General features: G+C 55.8%; 1 protein-coding gene and 1 long non-coding RNA gene across 10 annotated transcripts in view; both read left to right on the plus strand.

The window, feature by feature from the left end:
* TBC1D22A (TBC1 domain family member 22A) overlaps positions 1-27655 on the plus strand; it is a 242286-nt gene that overhangs the window by 39195 nt on the left and 175436 nt on the right. The window lies entirely within an intron of this gene.
* On the plus strand, positions 5471-26254 carry LOC116667556. Its single transcript, XR_004324400.1, has 3 exons — positions 5471-5482; positions 15435-15437; positions 26149-26254. It is a non-coding gene; the product is annotated as an uncharacterized LOC116667556 (long non-coding RNA).

Genomic DNA, 27655 nt, shown 5'->3' on the forward strand with positions numbered 1-27655 from the left:
GCTCGACTTTGGGAGGTGGTAGGGCTCCTCCAGACCTCAGTCAGTCACCATAACCCACAGCATTGCCACTCAGAGTGAGGCAAAGGTGCGACAGAACAGAAGACCCTATGATTGGATGAGTGACGTGTGCCTATTATAGGTTTGGGAGATACAGGGAATGGCTGCAAACAGACCATCGGCTGGAGCTGTATCTCACTGCCCAAAAGGTGGTCCGGCCCCTAGCATGGCCAGTGTTACCGTGCCTCCCTGCCACCTGAGGTCAGGTACAGGGGGCGGGTCCCCTCTGGAAGGTCCAAGGCTGGCAGTGAGTTCTCGGGGCAGGTGAGAGGTCAGCCGGCAGGGTGTCCATGCCGCTTGGGGTGGAGGCTGCAGCTGGTCAGCCTGGCGTGACTCCCGTCCACACCACTTCCCGCCAGGTGAGGATGAACTTGCGGTGAGGATGCGGTGAAGGCTCTTCAGGAAAGCACTGAGAGCGGTGCCCGGCACCCAGACAGTCCTTCACAGATGTTAGCTGTGAGGCTTGGTTTCATTCTCCCGGTCACTTCTGCCTCTGCTCTCCTGCCTTCTCCTGAATTCTTGATTTAATATAATCAGTCTGCTGTGCTTTTGGCTCAAGCACCTGCTGGGTGCCACCAGCACATAGGAGAAATGGGGCCCAGGGCCGTGACTTAGGTGGCATGAGTGATGGTCTCAGGCAGCGCCTTCCAAGGGGAAGATGCTGCAGCCACGTGTGCGGTTTCATGTGTTCCGGTAACCATGGGAGGACGTGCAGGGAAGCAGAAATGAGCTCTGACTTACTCGTTATTCCAAGATACACAACATAGTCTCTTAGTATTTAACACATAACTCATATGAAAGCTGTAAATAATAATGTGAACTCACATTTTGGTGCCAGGTCTTTGCCACCTGGGGCGTGGGTCACACTGAGAGCCTGTCCCAGTGGCCACCTGTGCTGAGAAGTGTGGGGGTCGTCTGGGGCATATTTTGAGGCTGTAGAGGTGGACCTGCCAGCAGACCGGAGGTGACGGATGAGGGAAGGGCCACCAGAGGGGTTGTTAGGGTTGTGGCTGGGCTTTGGGGGGGTGGCGTGCTGTTCACTGAGATGGGTAGGGTGTGGGGAGAAAAGACAGGGTTTGGGGTACATGGTGCTTGGGTGCCTGTGAGACAGGCATCTCCACACAGCTGGGGGCGGGGGCTGGGCGGTGTCTGGTGGAGACCCCCCCAGCATGGCTGGCCCTGCCCACCTTTCCCTGCGCCAGCCTCCTCAGCCAGCATGCTTCTGGGGCCTGAACTTTGGCTTAAAATAAGGTGTGTGTGCAGCAGGCCTTGTGGAAGCTTTGGAGTCTCGGGAGCTTAACGTAACAGCGGTGAAAATAGCTTAAAATCACCTGCTGAACATCCGTGTTAAAAAAATGCCCTGTCCCCCCCGGAGTGTCTCACAGGCACCTTCTTCTCCCTGGGGGCCGCTTTCTCACCCTGCTCCCCCCTCGCGGTGGGTGTGGGCGCTTCTGCCCCCGCGGACGATGGCTCCGCGCAGACGCAGCGCGGCCTCCCATTCGGCCCGCGTCTCTCCCCCGGATGCTCGAAGCAAAACGGAGCTGTGGGGAAATTTGCTTCCTCCGTCAGTGTCTGTATATTATGCTGCACCTCGTGGCCCGAAAAGATCACGATGAGTCGTTGGAAGTAAGAGTCGCCCTCGTGCATTAAATGTGTGATGTGCGAGCACTTTTAGAAGAAAAGCTCATCGAGGCTATGGACACAGTGCTCTTTGCTCCCTGAGACGCTGACCACGGCCCTTCCCACATTAAATGTGCTTTGGGCTCCATGGCTGGGATGCACCGTGGTGTACGTGGCCGCCCCCGTTGTCACAGATTTGTTTCCTCCAGGTTTTCCCCGCTAACCGCTGTGGAGAATCCTGGAGCTCACGTCCTTGCCCTTCTCTCTGGATCTTTTCTTGGGGTGATTACTGGACGTAAAATGGTTGCTTCAAAGAGTGTGCCTGTTTTTAAGACTTGATCACGGTTTCTCTTTTTCACATTTCACGGCCTGTCTGTATCTCTGCTGTCGTTTCTCTGTGCACGTCTCCCCGCGATGATGTGTGTGTGAGAGGGCCTTTCGTGTTAGGCCTAGCAGCTCCTTGTGCTGGTGGCGGGCGGGCAACTCAGGCAGGTACGGCACGTGCCAGGGCACCAGGTGACCGCTCTGCGGGCCACACGCCTGGGTGGTGGGTCCAGCCAGGGACAGGAGTGTTAGGGGCTCAGAGCCTTTGATATTTAGTTCTCGTGGTGATCCTACAAAGGGAGACTTAGGCCCATCTGACAGCTGAGAAAATGAGGCTCAGAGTTCCCTTGTTGAAGGTAAACTCTGCCATTCAGCAGTAGAGTCAGGACTTGAACTTGGGCCGTCTGGCTCCAGGACCCATGCTCTGAACCGTGGCACAAATTCTGCTTCAAAGGAAGTGTGACCCCACATCAAAGCCACCCTCACGGAGGGCTGGTCACAGTTTTTCTTGCTTCTCTTTATTGACTGTCCCTCCCGTTTCCAGTTTGTGTTGAAGAAGACTCGGCAGCACTGTTTTACTGTTTTTTTTTCTCTTTTTGGACATCGTGTCTGTGCTTTTTGCAGAGGGTTCCGGGACCACAGACTTGCTCATAGCTGTCTGCTGGCGCTTTCAACAGCGACGCCTGCAGGTCACACCTCTGCACGGGTGCCTGTCGGCCTCCTGCCTGCAGCAGCGGCGGGCTGAGGCCCAAGTCCTGGCTCTCCCCGTCCTGGCTGGTGACCTTCCCTGGGATTTTTCATCCAGGTTCCTCTTCTGCACAGGGAGTTAGTGACGCACACCTTGCGGAGTTGCTGGGGGGCTGACGTGAGGAATGCTTCATTTCCTGGATGCTCAGAACCCAGGGCCCTGGCCTCCTCAGGCTGCTCACTAATTGTAAAGCATGTGCAGAGTTTTGAAGAAGGAAAGTGGCCCTCAGTGTCATTTCAGGGTTGGAGAAGTACGACAGTCAGTGGTGATGGAGTTACAGGAACATCCGAGCCCGCGGCCGCTTGGTCGGTGGGCCTCACGAGCAGGCTGGGTGCTAAGTAGGCTTATTAAAAAATACCAGATCTTCCTGAAATGCAAGCACGGTCATCTCTGGGTTGAAGTTTCTGTTCTGAGGCGCTTCCTCACATGACTTGATGTGTGAGGCTGCACACGCGGGGTCTGCTTTCCTGTATTCTCTCCTGTGTAAGTTTTCAGCATTTTCTAAATGAGGCTTCTGTCTTAAGGGTTCACCCCCTCCGCCTGCTCAGGGCCACTCGGCTTCCCTTGGTGTGGACTGATGCGTGGCATTGTCATGTGAGGACTGAGTTGGAGGAGCCCAAAGCTGTTCGTGTCTTACTGCCCTGATCTTGTGAGTTTCCCCCACGTGCAAGTCTGTCGAGAGCCTGTGCTGGGTCCGTCATAGTGTAACCATGCAGTGGCCCTTTACCGCCTTCAGGGAGGCCGCCTGCAGCAGCCTCCTGGGGCCGGACGGCTGTGGGGAAGGAGCTGGTGTCTGATTCCAAAGTACAGGTCGAGGCCACGCTGCCCGGGACGGCTCCTGGCTCTCAGCGAGCGCTGAGGGAGTTGTTGACTGAATAAATGGAGATAGCAAGCCCAGTTTCAGCGTTCTCTTCTTTTTTTTTTTTTTTTGGTGAAAGATGAGCTCATTGTAAAACCTGTTTTTCTCTCTTTGCCAGAGAGCCATCAGCAGAGACTCCTCTTCTATGGTGATGTAGCGTTGATTGACACGGTCCTTTGTGCCGGGAAAACAAATTATGTTAAAATGTTCTTCATGATCTGTTTATAAGTTTCCCGGCTCAGCGGCACTGTTCGTTAGGACCTGTGTTCCACCACTTACCTACCACACAGCTGGTGCCACGCGGATGACAGGGCTGCCGCCTCCACCCTGGCCCCGTGGAGGCGGAGGGTGGGGTCTGGTCCCTTACCCTGCGGTGCCTCTTCCCGTGGAGGCCCCCAGCGTGGTGTCCCCGCCCGGGGCCAGCTCAGGCAGCGGTGGCTGGGCTCGGGAGAAGGGACACGTCCGCTTCCTCGAGGTGCCCTCGGCCGTCTCCCTGCTGCTGTAGGTTCTGTGTACGAACGTGCCTGTCCCTCACCCTCATCGGCTGTCCCGATGAAGCTTCTACCACCGGAACCCCGGTGAAGTCCCCTGACCTCCTTTCCCATGGACACACACTTAGAGCGTGTATACAAATGCACTTCCTAAGTGACAGCCTTGGAGGCCCGGAGGCCCGGCTGTTGGCAGCACGCCCGGGCACCACAGCTGACCGGCCTGCCTGGGCGGCGGGGCCGTCGTTGCTGCTAGAAGGTGCCACCGGCTTGGTTGGCCTGTGCAGCCCTGCAGGGCAAGTGGGGTCTCTGTTCCAGGGGGGCTTTTGAGGTGTGGTGCTGGGCCAGGGCCCCAAGAGAACTGAGCTGAGGTGCCCAGGGGTCCCCAGGACGACAGGCCCCTTGCTGGTGGGGAATCGGCAAAGGCTTCCCTAGGGTTTGGCCGTCTCGTTTGCCCAGAATGTCCTATGGGACTACGTGAGTAGTTAAAACCTCCTGCGGTTCTGCATGCAGATCAGGTGACGTGAGCCTCCCCTTCCTACCCCCACCCCCCAAAAGCCCACCCCCACACCGTCCCTAGGCCAGTGCCTGCTTCAGCACGCCTGTCCCCGGATACCCGTAGACCCCCGGCACCCTCCTCTGGGGTCGGAAGCAGCCTGAGGGCAGGGCTGCGTGCACAGAGGCTCCCCTGCGGCCAGCACGCAGGGTGCCGTCTTGCCCTGTTTCAGAGCCTGTAAGCAGATGGGACATACTTGCTGAGCATAACGCCTCCCACCCTGGAACTAATAATTGTACGTAAAGGTGATAAGGTAAAAAAAAAAAAACGAAGCCAGGTGATTGCTTCAGGAAGAAAGGGGAAGGCTTGAGAGACCAAGGCAGCCTCTGCAGCGGCCTGCGGTCCTCCTCGGGAGTCCTGCTCAGCACACCTTCTCCCGGGTGCTGCCCGGTCCCTGGAAACCACGTGGCTGTCTCCCTCCCCCGCCACCGTGCGAGTCCCGATTCCGCCATCTCTGGTCTGGACCGCTTGCGGGTCTCCTGTCTGGCCTTCGTGTGTAGCTTTTCTGGCCGCCCACCTTCCACACGTGGTGAAAGACAGCGGCCGTCTGCCCGTTAGCTTCTGCTTCAAAGCCTTTGCTAGGCTTCCCGTGGTTCAAGAGTGAAGTTCAGACGTCTTCGCCTGGGACACGAGGCCGGGCCCTTCCCGGTCTGCTCGGCCTGCCCCCTTGCCTGACTGCGGGCTGCTCTCTGCCACTCACTTCCCTCTGGCCGCATGGACTTGTCTGTGCTCTTTGAATGTGCCACTCACAGGCACACACACGTGTGCGCACATGCACAAGCACACACAAGCCCTAGCACCTCTGTCCTACCGGCCAGGTGCTCCTCCGAGTTCCCGGACCAGGACTCGAGGCAGGACGGGCTCCTGTTCCTGTGCAGTGCCCCCCAGCCCCCCTCCAGCCTCCTTGCTTCTGCTGTTGCAGTTGGAGTTCACCTGCCTTCCCTCTTGGCGCTGCTGTGTCTTCTCTGCCTCCCGGACCGGACGGCAGCCCCTCTGTCCGTCCTGGCGGGATCCCTGTGCCGATGGTTGCTGTGGTCTGGGCGGTGGGCCCCGGGGTGGGGGTGGGGGCGTCTTGTGCATGTTCCAGACCCCACAGTCCACTTAGTGACTACTAGGTACTTCGAATGCCTGGGGGCATTTTGAGTTTCTTAGAATTCGTGTGTCGGACTTCACTGTCCTGATGGCCTGGTGAGTGCGGGCCCCTCATGAGGAACGTTCTGTCGTGGCTTCTCTCTTCTAAGCTCCGTGACCTTTATGAGGTCATCTCTGTCTCTGCGGCTGATTAGAGACAGAACTCTTACAACTGACTTGCTAGCCCGGAGAGAATGTGTCTGCTTAGCATTGCTGCCAAATTAGTACTGCGTCTGGAAGGCCAGAGGAGAGCCAAGTTAAGAGAATCTTCTGCATAATTTATGAGAGACTGAATCATAAAATAAGCATTTACGATGGCCTGTTTGCCCAAGGTAGGAAGTGATAATGTGGCTATTACTCACGGCGATGGGGACTGTGGCGTTGTATGCCTCCTAAGGTCTTCTGCCGTGGAGTCCCCTCCGTGGCTTCTGGGGTGATCGCCAGCCTCTCTCTCCAGAACTGTCTCTCCTCCTGTTTGCGGATCAGAGCTTCGAAATTCAGATGGAAATGATGTTATGAAAACTGAATGTATCAGTATTTCTACATAATGATGTTTTTTAAAATACCCTCCAAATGGACTGATGTAGCGCCAAATGTGCTGGGCACCAGGAACGGGGCGGGGGCACGGAGAGAAGTGAGATGGGCCCCTCCCCAGGGTGCTGCCAGGTGCTGGAGAGACATGCTGTAGGCCTGACTGCAGGAGCGCAGTGGCCTCAGGGAGGAGGGGTCCAGAGGGGGGCGGGTCCCCCAGCAGCGGGCGGTGCAGCAGGGCAGGTGGACGTGCAGCCATGTGAGGGCATCGCGGGTGTCGGCCCAGCCGCCCCAGAGGCAGACGTGTGAGGATGCTGGGGCCGGGGTCCCACCTGCCTGCCTCCCACCGCCCATGGCCCCAGAGGGCAGGGCCCACCTTCCTCACTGAATCACGAGCATCCACTGCAGCTTCTCGGGCAGCTGTCCAGTCCCTGAGGACCAGAGATCCCAGGCTGCGTGTCCCTGCAGGCTGCGGGAGGGCTTGGCTCTGCTGTGGGGGCTCTGCGTGTCCTCAGCCCAAGCCCTGATTTGGAAGTGCAGCCTGTACCTGGGACTGTGCTGACGGCGGGCAGGGGGAGCCAGGGCCTGGCGGAAACTCCTGGTGCCTCTTAAGGCTCTAGCCAGGGCACAGTGTGTCACCACAACTCGTGTTCCCTTGGCCAGAGAGTAGCACCCAGCCAAGGCCGACCTCCGTGGACAGGGATGCAGTCCTTCCCTAGGGAAGGAGTCCTGGGAGCGGTGGAACAGCCTACCAGCCAGCCCGTGTGCACATTCTGGAAAGTTCATCCTGGCAGCGGTGTGGAGGGTGGTGCAGAGGTGAGGTGAGATTCGAGGGGAGGAAGGCAGGAAGTGAGGAGGCTGGGGCTGACCTGGGGGTGTGGAGAAGAGACGAAAGATGTGACAGGTGTCTCCCAGGGACGTGGCGTCACCAGGGTTGGGGGACGTGGCGTGAGGGCCGCAGGGTCAGGAGAGAGGCTGTGTGCTGGGCGCTGGGTGACGCAGTGAGCTCGTGGGAGAGGAAGCCCGCAGGGAGGAGCAGGCGGGCAGAGCTGACGCTGGGTGAGTGGCGCCGTGAGCGCCGAGAGGGCCGCCGGGGCCCCCAGCACTGCACGTGGGGGCGATGCGGTGGCTCTGACGGGGCCGGACCCCGACCTGCTGGGTGGGGTGTGTAGTTCCAGGAGTCTCCGGGGAGCCTCTCGTTTGGTTGCCGGCAGATTCTCAAGCACAGAGTCTCTTGACCACCATTTTGTTCAACAGTTGAGGGAACACAGAGGTCAAGGAACTTACCGAAGGTCATCCAGTGAGCAGCGCCGAGCCTGCAGTCAAGCCCCTGTGTTTGGGGTGCACCCCCCACCCCCGCCGTATTCCTGCTCAAGTAGGGCACTCCCAGTGTCCTCTGATTCAAGATAATATCTAGTGTGTAATGAAATTTTGTTTTATGCAGTTTTTCGAGTGAGTTTACACCCATGGTCTGATTGAAAAAGTAATTAGCATTCATATTAGAGCTCACCAAACAATTCCCTGATATTTGAGCATCAACAGAGGAACAAAGCAGCTCTGTGTTGTGATCTTTGATTTATAGCTGCCTGCGCCCAGCGGGCTCTGGGCAGAGGGCTATAAATAAAATTAAAATAAATGGAAACAATGCACCTATAAATTGTGTTGCAGGAACCTCCAGTTGCCTTTTAGAGGAAATTCTTGATAAAACACTGTCTGGTGATCTGTTTGAAAGAGGAGGGGCGGTAGATGACTGTGGCAGAGTCGGGAAAGTGAAGGCCAGGCCGCGCTGTGGGAATGTTCTAAATATGAAAACAGCTGATCCACCGAAGTGCTTTCTGGTGTCAGTGCTGTTGGAAAGTCCCAGGTGGGTCCTGCCTCACGGGGGGAAAGCGGTCAGTTGAAGGTGCAGGATGGCTGGGGAGGCAGGCAGTATTCCTGTCCCTCCTTTTCTTATTCAAGTCAGCCCCTGGACTGATGTCACGGAGGACTGGTGAGGCCCCGGGAGGGGCTGCATTTGAGCAGATTGCGTGTGTGACCGCGGCAGGGAAGGGCCCACTGGAGGCGGGGGGCCCCGGGGACCTGGGGGCAGAGGGAGCTACGGGCTCATGCTCAGAGAAATCACGTTGTCTCTATTGAAACCTCGCTGTGTTTCAATGGGTGGTGTCTCAGTTGTAATCGATGAAAAAGGGCAAGTTTCTGAAAATAGGTTTAATAAAAGGTTTACTTTTATTATTCATTTATTTATTTAAAAAACTGAAATAATTTTATTTCTTTCTTTTTATTTTTTGTTGGGGGGAAGGTGATTAGGTTTGTTTGTTTGTTTTCACAGAGGCACTGGGGTTGAGCCCAGGACCTCGTGCGCTCTAAGCGCGTGCCCGATTGCGGAGCGACGCCCCCCACAGAAGGCTTACTTTTGCAGAGTTGTCTTTGTGTTTACTCTGCTGGGACACACGGTAACTGCATTGTTAGTTCCTGGGTATCTGGTGTGGTGAGTATTTAGCAGGCTGCCCGCGTTGCCAGAGAACTCCTTCCTCGCTGGGCGGAGACCTTCCCAGGCAAGCACTTTGATGCTGCGCCTTTCTGGTTCCCTGGGGGCTCTGTGAAGAGGAAGACGGGACAGACCCAGAGAGAAGGCACCAGGCCCGCCTCCCGCTGGGATGAGCGTCAGGGAGAGCTGAAGCCCAGGGAGGGCGGGACAGAGGCCCTGCGGGGTGGGGAAGGGCCCGGAGGCTCGGCCCGGGGCGAGGATGGCGAGTTAGTGTCATCCGTCTGGTTGCTGGGAGCACGCACACGTGTTGGTCTCAGTGTTGGTCTCCCGGGCGTCTTGATGGTACGTATGCCGCCTGGGCAGGCCTACAATATTCGTTTGCTGCGTGTAAGAGCACTTAAGTGACTTAACTCAGTGGACAGAGGAAAGGCTGAGTTGTTTGGACTTGAAGGTCACAGCTCAGGCCTCATTTTAAATGCCCTTGAATTGTAGGCAGAGGACTCACCGTTAGACTGGCCTGGAGACGGCCTGGAGACAGGGCAGCTGCCGGGCTACCTGGAGCTCTTGACGGACGGCCTTTCAGGGCTGGCGGCTGCTACTCAGCCTGGACTGCCAGCTCCTGTCCCTGGTGAAGCCCACAGTGCCTTCTCATGTGGGGCCCCCGGGGCCTCGCCTGCAGGGCTCTGAGCTGCCTGTCCTGTCCTCGGGGACTTTACGACTCCTGAGTTCCAGGCGCACAACACAAGGATTCAGTTTCTGTGCATTTCGAAGTGATCGGCAGGGTGAGTCTAGTCACCACCTGTCACCGTGCAAGGTCCTTACGATGCTTTTGACCGCGCTCCCCGTGCTGTGCCTTCATCCCTGTGCCTCCATCCCTGTGCCTCACTTACTTCATAGCTGGAAGTTTGCACCTCTTCGTCTCCCTCACCTGTTTCACTCGTTCCCTCCCCGCCCTCCCCTCTGGCAACCACCTGTTTGTTCTCTGTATCCACGAGTGTTTCTGTTCTGTTGTGTTTGTTCATTTGTTTCGTTTTTTAGATTCTACAGCCAAGTGAAATCGTGCAGTATTTGTCTTTTTCTGTCTGACTTACTGCACTTAGCATAATGCCCTCTAGGTCCGTCCATGTCACAGATGGCAAGATTTCATTCTTTTTCATGGCTGAGTAGTAACCCATTGTGTGTACGTATACATTATATATGTATATGTAATATATATTTATGTATATATTCCGCACCTTCTTTATCCATTCGTCTATCAGTGGGCACTGAGGTTGCTGTCATATCTTGGCTGTTATAAATAATGCTGCTGGGTACATACATCTTTTCAAATTAGTGTTTCTGTTTTCTTCGGAAAAGTGCTCAGAAGATGATTTTGACTCCTCTGCCTTCCAGTTCACTGATTTGTTCCTCTGTATCGTCTAATTTACTGTTGCTTCCTTCTGGTTTGTTTTTTATTTCAGTTATTGTATTGCTCATCTCTGTTTGGTTCTTCTTTATGTTTCTGACTCTCTGTTAACTTTCTCACTGTGATCATCCATCCTTCCCCCAAGTTTGTCGAGCATCTTTATGATTATTACTTATTATTACTTGAACTCTCTATCAGGTCGATTGCCTGTCTCCACTGTGCTTAGTTCTTCTTCTGGGGTTTCATCTCATTTCTTTGTTTGGAACATATTTGTCTCTCGTTTCATTTTGCCTGATTCTCTGTTTATTTCCACTGTGTTCGGTAGGTTGGTTACATTTCCGGGTCTTGGAGAAGTGGCCTTGCTGCGGGAGGCACCCTTTTGGTTGTAGCAGCACGCTCTCCTCAGGCCGTTAGAGCTTTACGCTCTTGGGGTGCCCCTGTGGGGGCTGCGCGTGGGCCCTTCTGTTGTGGTGGGGCTGACTAATGTGGGTGTGCCTGTCGGTGGGGCTGGCCTCTGGCTGGTTGGCCTCTGCCCTGTGGAGGCTCCTGGCCCACTGGCGAGCAGGGCCAGGTCCTGGCGTGGCTGGCTGCAGAGCCTAGGGGGTCCCAGGGCTGGTGCTGTCTCACTGACGGGTAGGGCTGGATCCTGGCTTGGCTGGCTGCGGGGCTGGGGGGCCTGGGGCTGGTGCTGGCCTGGGAGTGGGGTCCTGAGACTTGTGCCAACCAGCTGGTGGGTGGGTAAGCCCCCGGGCTAGAGAGAGGACTCCAGAATGACTCTTGCCAGTGTTCTCGTGGAAGACAAGCTCCCCAGAATGGCTGCTGCTGGCATCTGTGTTCCCAGTTGCCACCTGCCTTCAGGCTCTTCAAGAGCAGCAAGTGGTCTGATCCAGGCTCTTTAAAAAGAACTGTTTTGCAGTGGTGGGGGGTTATTAGGTTTATTTATTTGTTTATTTATGTACTTTTTAAAATGGCAGCACTGGGGATTGAACCCAGGACCTCGTGCATGCTAAACACGTGCTCTGCCACCGAGCTACACCCTCCCCTGACCCAGGCGTCTTTCAGATTGCTTCCTCTGCCGTGGGTCTCGGGGCGTATGAGATTTCGACCCACTTAAGGGTGGGTCTCTCCTTTCTCCAGCCCTCTGCTCTCCCTGCTGGCCTCAAAGCCAGGCATTATGGGGACTCACCTTCCTGGTGCAGGGTCCCTGGGCTGGGGAGCCTGATGTGGGGCTCCGAGCCTGCGCTCCTCAGGGAGGACCTCTGCAGTTGGGATTTCTGGGTCACCAGCCTGGGCGATGTGGGTCTTGACTATACCTTGCCTCTGCCTCTCCTGCCTGTCTTGTTGTGGCTTCTTCTTTACATCTTTGGTCGTGGAAGATCCTTCCTGCTCGTCGTCAGGTGGTTCTTGCTGATCGCTGCTCTGTGAATAGTTGTGATTTTGCTGTGCTTGCGGGAGGAGGTGAGTCCAGGTCTGTCCTGCTCTGTCATCTTGGCTACACCTCTGCTAACTTTTTTTAAGAAGTGTTTTATTTAAATTGCATTTAGATATTCCTGGTGCCCTCACCGATAACTTCCATATGTTGTAATGTTATAATTTGGTCTGTTCAACATACAAGAAGCACAGAGAGATTTGCAGGTTATGGGTGTAGATATTTTCACTACAACTTCTCAAACTCTTCTGTGATTTACAACGCACACCACCAATTTTGCTTTCTCTGCAAAGTCACAGACAACCCACAGATGAAATACTGAGCTACTTTCTTTGGGTCACATGAAAGACGGGAGCCACTAAGGTGTGGAATATTATTCGTCCAAATAGGCTGGCCGGCTGCTGAGTTTGGGCCTCTGTGGGGTCCAAGACCAGTAATTTATTTTTAACATTTTATTAGTGAAATATTTCAAACATAGAGAAAAGTTGGGAGACTTGTCAGTGATTGCCCGTACCAGCCACTGTCGAGGGTGTGTTATTTCTCTCTCCATGTTGATCTCTATCCATCCTTTAATCCATCTTTTCAGAAAATGAATTTCAAACTCAGATGTAGACATCAGTTCACCCCAAACACTTCAGCATGCTTGTCCCTAACTAGGTTTATTTATTTATTATTGGAGGTAAAATTTACATCATGACACGTACAAATGTCGAGCACAGAATTCAGTGGGATGAGTTTTGACAAATGCACGACCTGTAAAGCCCAAACTCTGATCAGACTGTAGATTACTACCCTCATTCTAAAGAGTTCTCCAAGGTGCCACTTTGCGGTGCATGGACTGTACAGCCGTACACGGTGGGCAGCCTCGGTCGGTGCGTGTGGAAAGGAAGGCCATGGCTCCTTCACACGTTTGTGTGTAGGGACACTTGCCAGAGCTGACGGGCAGCATGACGATCGTCTGTGTGTCCAGGTCGGTGCCTGGAGGGCGTTGCTGGTGGACTGAGCAGCGACTGGGTCACATGGACGAGAAGGGCACTCAGCGAGGCGCGCAGCGCGTGCTGATGGGAAGGTGGGAGGAGAGGACAGTGGTGGGGGCTGTGTTGCTGGGACCACAGGGTCCTGGCCCTCCTTGAGCGTCCATACGGTCTGGCAGGTGCTGTGTGTGCCTGAGGCGCTTGGTGGCAAATGCATCTAGTCCCACCTGTTCAGAGTGGTGGCTGTGGACTTCGAAATATCCCTCTCCTCGTCCTAATTCTGCAACTTGAACACGTTCTTGACCCCCCCATACGTCAGCGTCCTTGTTTGTGAGATAGTCCGAGGGGTGTGCTGACTCCGGGCGCAGGCGCTGTGGTGGGGGTCCGGAGGTACAGATTGTCACTTCCGTGTGCCTCAGTGTCCACGTCTGTCAAGGAGAAGCAGCGCTGCCGACCTCCCGTCCCAGGCTTGTTCCCAGCACTGAAAGTGCTGCTGCGCACAGCCGCTCCGAGCCCGGTTCCCTGCCGCGAGCCCGGCCCCTGCTCTGAGCTGCTCGGCCCCGTCGTCAAGCTGTCTCGCGTGTAGCCATGCCTCGTTACCGCGCTGCTGGAGGGCGACCTCTCGTCACCTGTGCACAGAGGGGCCCGCGGGGCCGCGGCACACGTCGGCTGAAGCCTGTGCCCGTTTCAGAAGTGAGTTGGAGCTGGAGCGGGCCACTCATTCTATGGTTGACTCCTGGAGAGTTCTGGAAGGTTCTCCGTAGAGGGGCTGTACCGTTTGTCATGTATTTTGAGGGTAAAGGGTTACTGTTAACAGTGAAAGAGGGGCAAATGGGGAGTGAACGGGGCCAGCTGGCTCAGACGTTGCCCTGGTTCTCAGGGCTGAAGAGGCGAGGCCTCCTTTGTATTAAAGGAGGGAAATTGCATCATGCTCCAAGATGGCTCAGCCGTGACAACAGATGCTCTGCAGTCAGCAGCACCTCCCACCACCTGGGGTACTCAGGACGGCCGCCGCACGTGTCCATAAGGACAGACAGCTGCTTTCCTCTCATCAGACAGACAGACGCATTTGCAGACTGAGTTGTCCCCAGCGAGCATTTAGGGAGGCATCAGGGAACCCGCACCCAGATGTCTGTGGGTTGTCCAGTCCTGACAGGGTCACAAGGCCTGTCTTCCAGGCTGTCACCTGCAGGAGTGTGGGCCTTGCCACGCCAACCTCAGTGTCTGTGGAGCAGGGGGGATGCTGGAGATGCGCTGGGCTCAGTGCTGCTCTCAGAAGCCACTCGAGTGTTGGGACGGAAGTGATGTTCAAAGCATCTCCCCGTCTCCCTGGGCCACAGGTCCAAGGTGGTGACCAGTGTGGCCCCTTTAACTGTGCTGGGAAGGGAAACATCCACTGCCTACTTTTTCCTCCTCCTCTCTCCCCTGTTTGGAGAAGTTGATAAACTTATTTGTAACAATAAAATGTGTACCCATGAGGCCCCTGGGCAGCCCCGACTCCCTCCAGTCGGGCACCCCCAGATGTCCTATAGGCGCCTCCGTGCCGCCAGGCCGGGGGCCACAGTCACACAGCCCGTGAGTGATCTGCGTGGTGAGTGGCTGTGGCGGGTCGTCAGTGGGACCGCTGCGGGGGTGCACAGTCCAGGGGTGCAGCACAGCTGGGAGGGGCAGGTGTGGGTGGGGCCGAGGTGGTCCTGGACGGGCTGGGCTGGACAGTTCCCCATGGGTCCCCAGGGGTCTGTTGCTGAGCCCTTACTGGGTCGCAGGCATGACAAAGCCTCCGCACCACCTGTGAGCTTTGTAGTGGCTGGAGGTGGAGCAGAGCGAGGCTGGGCCATAAATCTGAGTGCAGTCACAGGCTTGGGGACCTCGTGTGGCCCCTGGGTTGGGGACAGCAGGTTCTGGACTGTCCCGGAGGCACAGCATCCTCTCACGGTGAAGGAGGTCTTGCGCAGGTGGTCTTGAGGGCCCCATCCCGCAGTCAGGCCTTGACTCCCGGGTGCCTTCTGCTCCGGGGCTGTCTGGGGCACAGAGCCCTGAGTGGGCCTGGCGTTCCCGGTCTGGATTCCTGCCTGGTCTGCGGGCAGCTCCCTGCTGTCGGGAGAGAGCCGTGCTGGCGAGGTGAGGGGTGTCTGCCCTTTGTTGACTAGTGGAGAAAGAGTGCGGTAAAACTGAGGTTTTCAATGAATTGCTTTAGAAGCAATAGCCCACATTCTCATCTCAGCTGATGAGAATCCGTCTTTCTCTGCTTCAGACGTGAGGACGTTTGTGCTCGGGCACTCGGCTTCCTGTCTTCTGCGTGGATTCTGAGTAAGTCTTCTGTTCCATTGAGAAGATTAAGGGCAGTATTTTGTTGAAAAAATTTTAATGAAGCACCTAACAGAGCTATTATTCATTTCTGAAACAAGTTGCTGTGGTTACCATAGTAATATTAAACCTTTTATTAAATGTTTTTTGCTTCCGCCCGTAGTCGGTTTTTGTTCTGTGCTGATGGGGGAGCTGCAGATCCACGAACCTGGTGCCTGGAAAGAATTTTCTAGCTCTGTTGAGTTAAATCATTCAAGGAATTTACGTTACAGGGACATAAAGCTTGTAAATCTAGTTTATCATATCTATCATTTAATTGTTCATGCAAGCCAGCTCTTTGTGTAGCGATTTACAGTAATCTCAGGGAAATAACAGTTTTGTGTCACGAGATGAATAATGCATGCAAAGAAATTGTTGAGCTCCTTAAAATCATTATGCTCAAAATAGGAGGCTCTTTGATTTGAAAGTGATAGAATGACGGCCTGTTGTGTAGTAGGTGCGACCCGGGGCTTCAGAGTCTGTCATTCTCAGGCGCGTTGGGCCGCCCGCGCTCGGGAGGGAAGCATTGGCGACGAGCCGTCTCCGGCAGGACCCGGCACCCTGCTGCAGCCACACTGCAGCGGGCGAGGTGCGACCACGGGCTCCGGGAGGGCTGGGGTGCTGGTGCAGAGGAGAAGAGCTGTGTGTCCAAGATAAGATGCTTTTGAGTCTTCCCTCTGTCTGGGGCAAGAAATAGGGCTCTTGCCGCCGGAGATCGTTGCAAGGCCGCCGCCGCGGAGCGCGCACGAGGTCGGAAGGAGGATGTGCTCGGTCCTTCCCTCCCGCCGGTTTCTCGTCTGTCTCCAGCACATCGGATCGCGGCGCGGCTGGTGCTGCTGTCGTTCCAGTGGTGAGGTTAACAGGCCGCAGTGCTGTGTTTTTCAGTTCGGGCGACTCCCGGGGTAGGTTTGTCGTTAGCGCGTCTCCTCCCGCGTGTGTGTTCATCGCCAGCCGTGGAGACGCAGCCTCCTCACCTGAGCTTTGGGCCTGTGCACAGATGTGCTGCCGGAGACGCTGAGGTCGGAGGGGGCAGTTCATGGTGGGGGGTTGTGGGGGAGCAGCGGGCGAGAGGGGAGGCAGCTTCTCCCAGAAGGGTGAGGACTCTGCAACTTGGGGGACCGCCGGACGCGGTTCTCGAAGTGAGAGTGATCAGTCACTGTCAGCGGGCCCACGCTGCCCTTACCTTCCCTCCTGCTGTAAAACAATCGTGTTATGAGAAATTTCAAACGTCCGCAGAGGTGGAGAGAACAGCACGGTGAAGCCAGCCCCCCTGTCACCCGGATTCCACAGTGATCAGGATTCTGCCGTGATTGGCTCATCCAGCCCCTTTTTTTCTTCCTTTCCCTTTGCTGTAGTATTTCAAAGCAAATCCCAGACATCATGTCATTTCACCTTTCCCTACTTGAGTATGCATTCCGAGAAGAAAAAACCTCTTGCTATTTTAAGCACATGGTGCTGGTGGAGAGGCCCTTCAGGCAGGTGTTCCCCTCCGCTGACTCGTGTGTGGGTTTCGCAGGCAGGGCTGTGTCTTGGGGCATCAGCCTTCTTTGGGAGTCAGTGAATCCAATGATCTTTGGCTAATTGTGTGGAAGGCCTTGCAGTTTGAAAAAACAGTTGTCTAGATCCCTCTCTCAGCGTTGGAGAGGTGGGCCTGACCTGAGGCGTTTGTTCTGTTTTTGGTGCTAGGTTTGCTGCTCAGATTTCCTAGCGTGAGGAGTGTCGTAGGAGACATCGTGGGAGGCAGTGTGGCTGGACCTGGGATGTCCTGTACGGGTCTAGAAGTCAGAGCGCTTATTCTGGGAGGAGCAGCTGGCCCTCAGGTGTGCGTATCCGCTGATGTCTGTCTACAGGAGACTTGTCCGATAGGGCCTAAGGAATTAGATGGGCTTGGCTGACATGATCTTTGGTTTCGTGACACATCTTTCCTGCCCCGTCTTCCCCTGCCGCCCCATTTCACGTGACTGTGGGGAGAGGCGGTGGTGCGCTAGGTTTTCTCTGTTACCTGAAATCATGCTCGTCAGGTTTGTTGATGGCGTCCAAGGTGTATGTTTTTCCCAAGTAGGACTTTTGAGTCTTTCACGACAAGGTGTATAAATGACCCTGTACTCAAGGCGACCAAGCTCGGTGGTGCCTTGTGTTTGCAGAGGGGGTCCCACTCACTCAAGGGAGGGGAAGTGAGGTTTGAAATGACAAGAGGCTCAGTTCCAAGTGGACATTTCTATATAAAGCATTACAGTGTATGTACAGGGCCTGTTCTCGTGGCTCCCTGGGAAGCTGTGAAAAACTAGCGGAGCGTGGAGGGGATCTGTGCGGCACACACCCACGGGGAGAGCCCCAAGCCTCTGCCCGCGGTGACGTCCTTCTGGGGTGACAGTCCTGTCTTAGAAGACGGAGAGGGAACCGAGTTGGGAGAGTGAATTTGGTCTCGGTCACCTGGAAACAGCTTTGCAGCGGGAGTTTTGCTGGTTAACAGTGGGTCTGGTGAGGGGTTTTGCTGGTTAACAGCGATGCTGATGGGGAGTTTTGCTGGTTAACAGTGGGTCTGGTGAGGGGTTTTGCTGGTTAACAGCGATGCTGATGGGGAGTTTTGCTGGTTAACAGTGGCACTGAAACGTTTCCTTTGCCTTTGCATCTTCCACCCTTCCCCCCACCCCGAAACCGGTTAGGGAGGGGGTTTCAGAAGAGCGCTTTAAGTATCCAGCGGGACGTGGGCCGCCTGCCCTTGCCGTGTGAATCTCGCGGTGGAAGCTTTCCATCGGGGGACCCAGGAGAACAGGGAGGTAGGGCTCTCTGTAGGAAGGCCGTGAGTGCAGAGCCATTTGGAGTTGATTCTGGGCCCATAAATTGGTCTGTGACTAACTGCAGTGAGTTTTAAAGCAGGTTGTGTATGAATTTTAAGTGCTTCCTCACTGAGACAGCTGCGACCTGGCCCCGTTTGGAGCAGGCCGTGGGGTTCTGGGAGCCCAGGGAGGGACCTGGGAGCCGGGGGTGGACCACCGGCCCGCAGCCTCCCTGCCAGCAGCTCAGGCAGGTCCGGTTACGCTCCCTGGTACGAGTACTTGTCGCCTCTGCCTTGGTAACAGGGGCTTCGGCTGGCGTTGCTGAAGCTGTGGGCTGATGTTCATTCCGTTACTGTGTGTTACTTTTTTACTGCATACTATTTCTGTTGCAAATAGTCATAAATATTGTTACAGTTTTGACTGCATTATGACATGTTTCTCTAAGTAGTCTCACGTACACTTAGGGCTGCAGGGCTGAACACTTTGTGGTTTGCCTTGGTGCTCCTTTCTGAGTGTGTTTCAGTCCACAGTGACGGGGCCTCGTCGCCTCCTTTCTAGACCTGCAGACCTTCACTGTGTGGTTCCCGAACTCTGACAACACTTCACTGCTGACAGGGAGCTCACGGGGACCCTTAACAATGCATCTCCTCTCCCGCCCGCGCTGGACGCATCCCTTAGCCTCACCTGTGCGGAGAACGGGTGTGGGCTCTCTCGGAGGGTGGTCACGGGCATCAAACACCCTAATTCGTACAACACTCTAGGCAGGGCGCCTGTCGTGGCTGTTACTCCAGCAGTGGAACATTCTTTCTTCCAGGAGGCACACTCTGCGTACAGGGTTTCCCGCTGGTCTGGCTCTGGCTGCCCAAGCACGTCCCTGTCCACATGGCAGGTGGTCTCCCATGCCGTCCTTGCTCTGCTGCCCTTTCTCAGGCCGCTCCCGGCCGTGATGGCAGGACCCTTCACAACCTGACTTCCTCCCTTGACCAGCAGCTGTGGGTCAGCGTTTCTCTGGAATTCTGGACTGATTGGTGGTGGGGAGCAGTGGGCCGTCTCCTCCCTTCCCGCGGCCTTGCATCCTGCTGCCTCTCAGGGCGGCTGCACGTGCTCTCCTGAGCCTGCTATTGACTAAGCCGCAAGCCTCTGTCATCTCCGTTGGAAAACAGCGTGGTCAGATTGCCTGTCCTGGGCTGGATGCCCGTTCAACCACCTTCTTCCCCACATCCCAGCCTGTAGGGCCCGTCAGGAGAGGCTGGGCAGTGGGGGCACACGGTCACAGCTGTGGGTCGCAGCGCCTGGTTCTCTGGTTGTCTCTGCCTCTCTCGGACCGAGGGATTGGACTGGTCCCGCAGCTCTTTCTGTGCTTCTGCTTCCACGTGAAAGGCTTGCAGAGATGCAGCGAGGCTGACACACGCGCTCTGCCCAGCCCTGTGGGCCCCATGTGGAGGCGGGCGTCTCCTGTTGGGTTGTGGGCGCTCCCTCTGCTTGGCGTGGCGGCAGTTGGCGGGTGGGACGTGCCTGTTTCGTCTTTGTTTAAGCTGTTCTTGTTACTCACGTGTCCGGCCAGGTGATTTTGGATGGACTCAGGTAAAGGAATCTGGTGATGCTGTTCCAGCTGAGCTGTGGCTGCTCTCAGGGGAGCATCGGGAGGAAGTTAACCAACCCTGGACCCGCTGCCGCGTGTGTGGGGCCGGGGCCCTTCCTTCCTCTGTCCCAGCCCCACAGCCCCTCTGCGCACCTGCCAAGCGGCTGGCCGCGTGCACAGTGGGTGGCCCAGGGCCCCTGCCCGCCTGGAGCTCGCAGTGCAGGGCCGGGGAGGTGAGGGTGGGCAGGAGAGCACAGGAGACAGGCTGCGTCGTGCTGCTGGGGCCAGGCAGCGCCAGCACCGGGGCTGCTTCTGGAGTGTGCTGTTACGTGTTTCACCCACTGACAGCTTCGTAGACTTGATGTCTCAGGGCTGATGCCAGCATAGTGACCGTGTGTGTGTCTGTGTGTGTGTGTAATTCACAATAAAATATAGTGTGCAGAGCCCTTCTGGGGAGGGATAACACTAGACCCAAGATTTTGAGAAATAACATTAGCCCATTCAAAAAATGTGTCTGTCACACCCACTAGGATAGTTATAATGAAAAGACAGGCAATAACAAGCGTTGGCAAGGACATGGAGAAATCAGAACCTTACACACTGCTGGTGGGAATGTAAAATGATGCAGCCGCCTTGGAAACAGTCTGACAGTTTCTCAAACAATGTAACTTAGAGCCACCATATGACCCAGCAGTTACACCCCTAGGTATGTATATACTCAGGAGAATCTTAAACTTACTTCATACAAAAACGTACATGACAATGTTTGTAGCAACATTATTTATAATAGCCCCAAAGTGGAAGCAACCCAAATGTCCATCAGGTGATGAATAGAAAAGTAAAGCATGGTTGATCTGTACAATGGAGCATTATTCATCCACAAAAAGTGTGAAGCACTGACTCAGGCTCCAGCGTGGACAAACCCAGAAAACACTCTGCTCAGTGAAGAATGCCAGTCATAGAAGGTCACATGTTGTGTGACTCCGTTGACAGGAACGGTCAGGACAGGCAGATCTGTGGGGACAGAGGTGGATTGGTGGTTGCCGGGGCTGGGGGTGGGGCTAGTGGTACGTGGTGTGTCTGGGGGTGATGAAGATGTTCTCGAGTTAGATGGTGGTGCTGGCTGCACAACTCTGTGTATATACTAGAACCATTGACTTGGATGCTTTAGATTTTATGGTATGTGGATTATGTCTCAATAAAAAAACATTTCAAATGTACCTGTTTGTGTTCGCTGTGGGATGCCTGTGAGGGGATGCAGAGAGGCTCTGCCCTGGGAGGGTGACAGTCTGTTAGGTGGTGAGGGACAGCATTAGACGGCGAGAAGATGCCAGCTGAACAGGTAACGTTTTGGTGGGACCTGGGCAGGGCGGGTGTCACTGCAGGTCACACAGAGCCCTTCCCATTGCCTCTTCTGGGGGGGTGGGTGGCCGTCCCCGCGTCCCGGCCCAGAGCTCCCTGCGTGCCTGCCGCTCGAGCTCAGGTCTGAATCCCATGTGCGGGGCCCGGTTCTGGGGCCCGCGGCCCCCCGGACTTGGAGACTGCTTGCCTGGCTCAGGGGCCCTGGTGCTGCTCTTGTGGGGAACCTGCTCCCCGGCAGCCCTGCCTTGCTGTGGGCAGCACTCCGAAGGGCCTTTAAGGCCAGGAGCTTAGCAGGCAAGTGTCTGAAGAAAGCCAGAGGCTTGAAGGGACGACCTGCCCCAGTTAAGAAGCCTTTTGTGTTTTCAGACCTCTTCTCCCCCTTCCCACCTTTCCCCTCGGCTCTCTCTCTGTTTATCAGTTCTTCCCTCAGAAGCTCGGGAACGTTGAGAGCAGGTGAGGGAGGAGTCAGACACCTGCTTCCACAAACGTACTAACCAAACTCACCGTGGGAGCCTGGGGCCGAGAATTTTTGGACATTTGAAAACCGCCAGTTCCTTTCCATTGGGGGTCCTCGTGCCTTGGCTTGCTGACCGTTCAGCGTGGCCGGCTGTGACCTCCGCCGGGACGAGTCCTCTGGCTGCGAGGGTGCCAGGACGCCGCACCCTGTTAGGGTCGTGGATGTCACTGCTGCCTCAGGTGTGGTTTGAGACACAGAGTGTCACGTTTGCCCTCCTCGTTCTGACCTGAAGCATCTCGCACCTTGAGAAGCTGTTCTCCCTGGATTTCTGTGACCCCGCCATCTCTGAAGGTCTCCTGTGACCCCGTTCTGCTCTGCCCACTTTGTTTTGGTAACCACTGTGTGTCGTCCCCCCTCCCCCCCACTAGTTCTCTCTGGCATGATCCACAGTTCTCCTGGCTTCCACTCTCCGAGCCTCCGCCCCCAGTCCCACTGTCTTGTAGAGAAGCCCACGGCCGCATCCTCAGACTCTGTCTGGCTGGAACGTGCAAAGTGTGGTAGACGGACTGTGAGCTTTGGTTTCGAGTCGGGCAGCTGAGTCTCATGCCCTCATCTGTAGGGTGGGGACAAGAATTGCCCCCCAGGGGTGAGAACTGTCCCGCAGGGGTGAGTGCCTGGCAGCGCCCGGCACTCTGGGTCCTCATCCCTTTTCCTCCTCCTCCTCTGCTGGCCTGGCCCCTCCTCCCCCACTTCCCATGTAAGTCACACACGTCCCTGTCTCTTATGGCAATGTTGGGGGGGTCCTCCGCTGGCCCCCCCCCCCCCCGCTTCCTGTGTAAGTCACACGTGTCGCCGTCTCTTACTCCCGGCAGTGCTGGGGGTCACTGTCAAGCCTTTGCGTCTGTCTCCGCGCCTCGTTACTGCTCACGCGCGTCTGTTCTTGTTCTTCCACGATATCCTTGGGTTGTTTCCTGCCTCCTTCCTTCCTGTCTCTGATGGCCTGCCCTGCCTCGGACCTTTGTTGTCTCTGCCCGTCCCCTGAGGTGGCTTGCAGCTAGTCTGCGCGCACCCCTGCCCCGCAGCACGCCCCGTGCACCAGCAGGAGCTGAGTCAGACTGCAGCGTGGCTTCTCCTCGACTTCAGCAGCGCCCCGCTGCTTCCAGGACAGAGGGCTCCGCGTGATCGGACTCTTAATTACCTGTTCGTTCTTCCGCTCCACCCGGAGTAGGAGCCTACCGGTGCTGGACTGTTGATTATTGCTCTTTACTGACCCTCGTGAGCAGTGACGATCGTGACGATTACAGTAGGCACTGAACGCAGAATGCTCTGATGGCACGACAGACAGAAGGCAGGAGCCGTTGTAGTAGTTCAGTTGTGACTCATTGCTGCCCAGCCTTCTCTGTGACTTCCACGTGAGCTTGTATGCGGGGCCCGGGGGCCCGTGCCGCTTTGCGCTGGGAAACGCGCCGCATGCTCGTCTCCGAGGAGCCGCGTGCACCTCTGACCAGCCTGTCTTCAGCCTGTCTGTGGGCCGAGTCCGGCTTCCTGTCTGGTGGGTTCCTCAGCCGCGAGTGACGTCTAGGAGTGTGCTCGCTGGCCTTCAGGGTCACAGTGGGTATGGGAGGCCCTTGGGAGCTCGGAGGTGGCACCTCTCTCTTTTCCACTTCCCCGAGGGTGTCTGACCTGGGGGCTTCTCCAGAGCGAGCAGGTGCAGGAGGGACAGTGACCTGGAAGAGGTCGTGATCACCCCGGGGTCCTAGCCAGACACGTGGACACGGCAGAACGCTCTCTTAGGGGCCGCGATGCTCTCCTGTTGACGTTCAGACATCGCAGCATCAGGACGCCTGGACTTGCTGACCTGTCTTCTTACTGACTTTGCCTGGTAAGGACTGGAGTCGCTGGCTGCTGGGCAGTGTGATCAGCAAACACTGCTGACCCGAGAAGGGGCAGAGCTGAGTCTTGCGGTGCGTGTGTGCGTGCGTGTGCGTGTATGTGTGAGAGATAATGCAGAAATTACAGGAGACTGAGGGTCTGTCTTCATTGAGTCCTCCTGGAGAGCGAAGAAGTGAAGCTCAGGCTTCTAATTTGTTTGAAAGGGCTTGGATTTAACATGGAGTAGCAGCAGCCTTTCCTTTAATTAAATGCCGCACGGCGCTGGCTGTGGGATCGATGGTGTTGAGGGAAACCAGTGTGATTAGACCCTGTGAAGGGCGCCCGGCCGCCCGGGGCCTCTGCCTGGCGGGGGCGTGGGCGGGGCGGCTCCGGGACGCGGGGAGCAGCGCGCTGTGCTTTTCCTCGCCGACCACTTGGAGACACAGAGTTTTCCCCGAGACATTTTGGGTGTACTTCCTGCTCTCCTGTAGGGACAAGTGGATAGGGCTCTGGTTTAGCCGGCTCCCTACTGTTAGACGTGTAGATCATATCTTTCTTTAATACATAGATCCTTGGGCATAAATGTTTGCTTGCATTTTTGGAGCATTTCTTTGGGGCGGATTCCCAGGAGTGGAACCACCGGCTCAGAGGCTATGAGCACGGGATCCGCGGGGCTGGAGGCCCTGCCCCCGGGACCTCTCGTCGGAGCATTGCCCTCCGCCCTGCATGCCCGGTGTGGAACGGAGCGTTTCCTGGGCTGGCGGGTGCCCGGCTCATGCGCAGGGCTCTGAGGGCGTTGCTGGGCGCTGGCGCCCTCGGGTCAGTCTGCGGGCCTCTCCAGTCGTGAACGGACCCAGGGCGCGCATCCTGCCAAGCTGGCCTCCGCTGGGTTTTCAGTTGGTGTCCTGAAGCCTGGGGTCAGTGGGAGGGCTCTGCAGGCTCCTGTCGGAGCCTGTCGGGGGCTCTTCCACGTTCAGGCCCCTCCTTCCTCTGCGCAGCGCCGCTCAGCCCCTCACTTCTGGTCAGAAGCCTGCCCGCCAGTGTCCCTCACAAGACCCCCTACAGCAGAGTGCCGCCTTCCACCTTCCTTAGAAGGCAGTTGGGGTTATAAGTCGCCTTTAAAAATTCCTCATCCAAGACTTATAAAAAGCATCTTTACTGAGAGATAATCCACATACCACACAACTCGGCCCTTCCGTGGGTTTTAGCGTGCGTGTGGAGCTGTGTGGCCCTCACTGCAGCATGTGTCAGACCTCAGAGGAAACCTTGGGCCTGGGGACCGTCGCTCCCCACCCCCTGGCCTCCCTCCCCGCCGCTCGAGGCACCATGGATCTCCTGTCTGTCTCTGTGGATTCGCCTGTTCCGGGCGTCTCGTGTGGAAGGAGTCACACGACACTTGGCCTTTTGAGAGTGGCTTCTTTCGCTTAGGTGATGCTTTCCAGGCTCATCCAAGTCGTCGTGTGGACCCTTCAGCCCTTTTTCTGGCCAAATACTATTCCTGTGTAGGGATAGGCCGCGCTTTGTTTATCCATCCATCAGTTGATGACTGTTCGGAGTGTTTCTACTTTTTGGCTGCCATGAACACTCACGTGTGTGTGTGCTTTTGCGTGGTTCCTTTTTCATTCCTGTTGGGTATCTACCTAGGAGTGGACTCGCTGTGTCCCGAGGTGACTCCGCTTAACCCCTTAAGGAACTGCCAGACGGCTTTCCAAGGGGGCTGCAGCATTTTACATCCCCTCGGCAGTCGTGTTTCTCCTGCACTGTTTACTCTAGCCGTCCGAGTGGCTGTGAAGTGGCATCTCATTGTGGTTTCGATTTCCCTGATGGCTAGTGATTTTGAGCATCTTTTCATGTGCTTATTGGCTGTTTGTGCATCTTCTTTGAAGAAATATCTCTTCAGATCCTTTGGCCCATTTTTAATTGGGTTCTTGGTCTTTTTATTATTGATATCTTGACACTTAATACTGTCCAAGTAACTGTGTTAAAACCAGCAGAATCAAGCAAAACAAAAACAAGTGACAAGAGAAAAACTAAGATGGTCAGATTCCTTTTAGATGCAAGCGCACTCAGTCCTGTGTTTCTTTCTGATGACGACATGGCCAGCTTCATCTGGTGAACAAAACACTTCCTGGAAATTTGTTCTAAAATGATGTGAGGGAGGAATCCTGTTTTGCCAGGCGCATTTCTTGCAGCACCTGCGAATTAAGCGGATGAGCAAGATACTCATTATTCAGCTCTTTTGTAAATCACAGGAGTGTTTGGTGTGGCAGTAAGCGGGGTTGCAGTGCGTGGTACCTGGGGGAAGGGTGGGGGCGTTGCTGCTGCAAGCAGCTCTTCCTGATGAAGGGACATTTGAAAGCTGGTAATAAACTAATGTTTAGAACTGTGTTTTGTCTCAATGTAGGATGATACAGCAGTTAGTTGCAGCCCACTTTCTACAATAAAATGCATCTCCGTTTTAATTTTTCATTCTTCTTAAAATGCTTATGCTTCCGTGTGGGGACATGCAGCGGTGCAGCCGAGTCCAGGACGCAGCAGCCACATCCTGGTGCACTGTGTGTGCGTGGCTGTGGGGTGACTGGGCGAAGAGCAGGACCGGGGGGCAGCCAGCTCCGGGCCCATCCTTTGCTTGTTGACTGGCTGCTCTGCCCCTAGATCTGGAAGCGGGGGTGTGGCCCCTGCTCTCCTTCCAGCTGTCGCTCAGCCAGCCCTGCGCCATCCACTCCAGGTACAGGTGTTTCTTCTCACTGAAACCCACGTCCGGTCATGATGCCTCCGAAGTCTTTGCTTAGCCCTCCACGCCCCTCCCCCGGCCCCCATCAGCCCCTCGGCTCCTGTGTCAACGCAGGCGAGTGGCACGCCGCACTGGCCTCTGCGTGCTCCAGGCCCTGCCTCCCTCACCGGCCTGAGTCCTCGCGGGCACCCCTCCCCGCCCCACGCGGGTGCCCGGGTTGCGCTCCGTGCAGCTACCCACGGAGGTTCTGTGTGTGGGCTCTCGGCCTGCACTTTACGGAGCTAATTTTTATCAGTCATCCATGCACCTGGCTTGAAAAATGAAGTGTCATCTAAGACACCCTGGAAACAGTAGTCCCTGCGTCCCATCCCCACCGACTGTCGCTTTATCTCTTGGTGTAAGAAGGTACTTTCCTTTATATTTCTAAATACTGTGCAGAGCCTGCGGATTTTTACAGTCTAGCCAAATGATCGCCTTTCTACTCTGGGAGTAGGGAGATAACCCGCTTACATCCCCCCCCCCCTTCCCCACCCTCTCCGTGCAGTTAATGTCACAGCTTTGGGGAAACTGGGATTCACTGTGCTGTTAGGACTGTAGCTCTGGGTCAGTACTGAGCTGCCAGGAGCAGCCGTGTGTTACTTCGTTTTATCCTCTTTTTTTTTTAAAATTTTATTTTTTATGAAAGTGTAATTGATTTATAGTGTTAGTTTCAGGTGTACAGCAAATGTGACTCAATTATACATATACATACATATATATATTTTCTTTTAGGATTCTTTTCCATTTTATGCTATTACAAGAAATCGAATACAGTTCCCTGTGCTCTACAGTAGGTCCTTGTTGTTTATCTATTCTGTTTATACAAGTGTGTATCTGTTAATCCCCAGCTCCTAATTTATCCCTCCCCTGGAGCTGTTTCTGCGGAGAGGCAGGGGCTCCTGTGGGGTGGGGTCTCGCTGCCTCCTGGGCCTGGGGAGGGGTCCACTGGGGGCTCTCTGAGGGAGCAGGTGTGAGCCCTCACCACTCTGCTAAGTCCGCGCCCACTCTCTCTTTTCCGCTCCCCATCGCCCCGGTTTCTGCTGGCATTTCTTGTCTGCTCCTGTCTCCTCGCTGCCCTTGTCTTTGCTGGTAACATTATTCCTTCACTGTTCATGAGGTGGAGGGTGGGGGCAGAGATGAATCTACTAGGTTGTAACTTGGCTTCAGGGGCCTCTCAAGCAGCAGCTCCTTCCTGATGTCACCTTCTCCTGGGAGGGGCCCCACTCTGCCCTGGTGTCCCTCGTCCCCAGTGCACCCCTTCACACTTGCACTCCTGGGCGCTCCTCCCTCCTTGCCAGTGAGCCCCCGGCGGGGAGGAACGGGGTCTCCCCCTGCCTCCCGAGGCCCCCTCAGAGCCGCTGTGTGTTCACCGACTGGATAAACCCATGTGTGCGATGGACTCGGAGTGGGGCCATGTTTATGTGGCTTTGGCCCCGGAGGCAGCCACATAGGGGCGCTCAGTGAATGCTGGTCAGAAGGGGTGATTTACGAGATGCCCCGTGGCTTTCAGGAACGAGAAGTGCTCTTGTCCTGCAGGCGCTTCTGGTGCCGGGGGCAGCTCAGCCTCTGGGTTAGACTCGCCCGGGAGCCCCGGCAATCGAAACGGACACACGCGTCTTGTTCCTGTTCAGTGTTTCTCCTCGGTTCTATTGCCGCAGAAGGTTTAAAAAATAAGAATGGAAACCAGTAGAGAAGAGATGCAGATACTGACTCCTGCATGTAAAACGGACGGACGAGGCGCTGCCAAGTGGCACGGGGAGCTCTGCTCTGCACCTCGTCGTGACCTGTGGTGAGAAAGGACGCGACGGGAGCGTGCGTCTCGTGCGACTGAGTCACTGTGCCGCGCACTGGAAACCAGCGCAACACTGCACAG

This window comes from Camelus ferus, chromosome 12, assembly GCF_009834535.1.
Source record: "Camelus ferus isolate YT-003-E chromosome 12, BCGSAC_Cfer_1.0, whole genome shotgun sequence".
Taxonomy (NCBI): domain Eukaryota; kingdom Metazoa; phylum Chordata; class Mammalia; order Artiodactyla; family Camelidae; genus Camelus; species Camelus ferus.